Source organism: Salminus brasiliensis, chromosome 25 (assembly GCF_030463535.1).
Source record: "Salminus brasiliensis chromosome 25, fSalBra1.hap2, whole genome shotgun sequence".
NCBI classification, from domain to species: domain Eukaryota; kingdom Metazoa; phylum Chordata; class Actinopteri; order Characiformes; family Bryconidae; genus Salminus; species Salminus brasiliensis.
Window position 1 is genome coordinate 19,229,453 of NC_132902.1, and position 4,025 is coordinate 19,233,477.

The following is a 4,025-nucleotide window of genomic DNA, read 5'->3' on the forward strand; positions in this document are numbered from 1 at the left end:
ACAAGTCTAGGCACATGTGAGGAAGCGGAAAATGATTTTTCCCCTATTCACCAAGATCGTAGTATGTTTGTCGGTCGTCAAATCAGCGCGCATGCGCAGTAGACGGCACACGTCGCGGTATTGAATGACATGAAATGAGATTGAAAGATGGTTTTGTTTCTGTTCCCGTTCATAGAAGGAAAATCTGTCAGGTCGAGATATTTCTATGTATTTTATTGAACAAGTCTAGGCACATGTGAGAAAGCGGAAAATTATTTTTCCCCTATTCACCAAGATCGCAGTATGTTTGTCGGTCATCAAAGCATCGCGCATGCGCGGTAGGGGGCGTACTTCGCTGTATTGAATGACATGAAATGAGATTAAAAGATGGTTTTGTTTCTTTTCCCGTTCATAGAAGGAAAATCTGTCAGGTCGAGATATTTCTATGTATTTTATTGAACAAGTCTAGGCACATGTGAGGAAGCGGAAAATGATTTTTCCCCTATTCACCAAGATCGTAGTATGTTTGTCGGTCATCAAAGCAGCGCGCATGCGCAGTACTCGGCACACGTCGCGGTATTGAATGACATGAAATGAGATTAAAAGATGGTTTTGTTTCTGTTCCCGTTCACAGAAGGAAAATCAGTCAGGTCGAGATATTTCTATGTAGTTTATTGAACAAGTCTAGGCACCTGTGAGGAAGCGAAAAATGATTTTTCCCCTATTCACTAAGATCGCAGTACGTTTGTCGGCAGCGCGCATGCGCAGTAGGGGGCGTACTTCGCCGTATTGAATGACATGAAATGAGATTTCACGATGGTTTTGTTTTTGTTCCCATTTACAGAAGGAAAATCTGTCATGTCGAGATATTTCTATGTATTTTATTGAACAAGTCTAGGCACATGTGAGGAAGTGAAAAATTATTTTTCCCATATTCACCAAGATCGCTGTATGTTTTTGGGTCATCAAAGCAGCACGCATGCGCAGTAGGGGGCGTACTTCGCTGTATTGAATGACATGAAATGAGATTGAAAGATGGTTTTGTTTTTCTTCCCGTTCATAGAAGGAAAATCTGTCAGGTCGACATATTTCTGTGTATTTCATTGAACAAGTCTAGGCACCTGTGAGGAAGCGAAAAATGATTTTCCCCCTATTCACCAAGATCGCTGTATGTTTTTGGGTGATCAAAGCATGGCGCATGCGCAGTAGGGGGCGTACTTCGCTGTATTGAATGACATAAAATGAGATTGAAAGATGGTTTTGTTTCTAATCACGTTCATAGAAGGAAAATCTTTCAGGACGAGATATTTCTATGTATTTTATTGAACAAGTCTCGGTACCTGTGAGGAAGAGAAAAATTATTTTCCCATATTCACCAAGATCGCTGTATGATTGTCGGTCATCAAAGCAGCGCGCATGCTCAGTAGGGGGCGTATTTCGCCGTATTTAATGACATGAAATGAGATTAAAAGATGGTTTTGTTTCTGTTCCCGTTCATAGAAGGAAAATCTGTCAGGTCGAGATATTTCTATGTATTTTATTGAACAAGTCTAGGCACCTGTGAGGAAGCGGAAAATGATTTTTCCCCTATTCAGAAAATCTGTCAGGTCGAGATATTTCTATGTATTTTATTGAACAAGTCTAGGCACATGTGAGGAAGCGGAAAATGTTTTTATACCCTATTCACTAAGATCGTAGTATGTTTATCGGTCATCAAAGCAGCGCGCATGTGCAGTAGGGGCGTACTTCGCCTTATTGAATGACATGAAATGAGATTAAAAGATGGTTTTGTTTCTGTTCCCGTTCATAGAAGGAAAATCTTTCAGGTCGAAATATTTCTATGTATTTTATTGAACAAGTCTAGGCACATGTGAGGAAGCGGAAAATGATTTTTCCCCTATTCAGAAAATCTGTCAGGTCGAGATATTTCTATGTATTTTATTTAACAAGTCTAGGTACCTGTGAGGAAGCGAAAAATGATTTTTCCCCTATTCACCAAGATCGCAGTATGTTTTTCGGTCATCAAAGCAGCGCGCATGCGCAGAAGGGGGCGTACTTCGCCGTATTGAATGACATGAAATTAAATTTCAGGATGGTTATGTTTTTGTTTCCGTTCATAGAACAAAAATTTGTCAGGTCGAGATATTTCTATGTATTTTATTGAACAAGTCTAGGCACCTGTGAGGAAGCGAAAAATGATTTTTCCCCTATTCACCAAGATCGTAGTATGTTTGTCGGTCATCAAAGCAGCGCGCATGCGCAGTAGGGGGCGTAATTCGCCGTATTGAATGACATGAAATGAGATTAAAAGATGGTCTTGTTTCTGTTCCCGTTCATAGAAGGAAAATCTGTCAGGTCGAGATATTTCTATGTATTTTATTGAACAAGTCTAGGCACCTGTGAGGAAGCGGAAAATGATTTTTCCCCTATTCAGAAAATCTGTCAGGTCGAGATAATTCTATGTATTTTATTGAACAAGTCTAGGCACATGTGAGGAAGCGGAAAATGATTTTTCCCCTATTCAGAAAATCTGTCAGGTCGAGATATTTCTATGTATTTTATTGAACAAGTCTAGGCACATGTGAGGAAGCGGAAAATGTTTTTATACCCTATTCACTAAGATCGTAGTATGTTTATCGGTCATCAAAGCAGCGCGCATGTGCAGTAGGGGCGTACTTCGCCTTATTGAATGACATGAAATGAGATTAAAAGATGGTTTTGTTTCTGTTCCCGTTCATAGAAGGAAAATCTTTCAGGTCGAAATATTTCTATGTATTTTATTGAACAAGTCTAGGCACATGTGAGGAAGCGGAAAATGATTTTTCCCCTATTCAGAAAATCTGTCAGGTCGAGATATTTCTATGTATTTTATTTAACAAGTCTAGGTACCTGTGAGGAAGCGAAAAATGATTTTTCCCCTATTCACCAAGATCGCAGTATGTTTTTCGGTCATCAAAGCAGCGCGCATGCGCAGAAGGGGGCGTACTTCGCCGTATTGAATGACATGAAATTAAATTTCAGGATGGTTATGTTTTTGTTTCCGTTCATAGAACAAAAATTTGTCAGGTCGAGATATTTCTATGTATTTTATTGAACAAGTCTAGGCACCTGTGAGGAAGCGAAAAATGATTTTTCCCCTATTCACCAAGATCGTAGTATGTTTGTCGGTCATCAAAGCAGCGCGCATGCGCAGTAGGGGGCGTAATTCGCCGTATTGAATGACATGAAATGAGATTAAAAGATGGTTTTGTTTCTGTTCCCGTTCATAGAAGGAAAATCTTTCAGGTCGAAATATTTCTATGAATTTTATTAAACAAGTCTAGGCACCTGTGAGGAAGCGAAAAAAAAAATCTATCAGGTCGAGATATTTCTATGTATTTTATTGAACAAGTCTAGGCACATGTGAGGAAGCGGAAAATGATTTTTCCCCTATTCACCAAGATCGTAGTATGTTTGTCGGTCGTCAAAGCAGCGCGCATGCGCAGTAGACGGCACACGTCGCGGTATTGAATGACATGAAATGAGATTAAAAGATGGTTTTGTTTCTGTTCCCGTTCACAGAAGGAAAATCTTTCAGGTCGAAATATTTCTATGAATTTTATTAAACAAGTCTAGGCACCTGTGAGGAAGCGAAAAAAAAAATCTATCAGGTCGAGATATTTCTATGTATTTTATTGAACAAGTCTAGGCACATGTGAGGAAGCGGAAAATGATTTTTCCCCTATTCACCAAGATCGTAGTATGTTTGTCGGTCGTCAAAGCAGCGCGCATGCGCAGTAGACGGCACACGTCGCGGTATTGAATGACATGAAATGAGATTGAAAGATGGTTTTGTTTCTGTTCCCGTTCATAGAAGGAAAATCTGTCAGGTCGAGATATTTCTATGTATTTTATTGAACAAGTCTAGGCACATGTGAGAAAGCGGAAAATTATTTTTCCCCTATTCACCAAGATCGCAGTATGTTTGTCAGTCATCAAAGCATCGCGCATGCGCAGTAGGGGGCGTACTTCGCTGTATTGAATGACATGAAATGAGATTAAAAGAT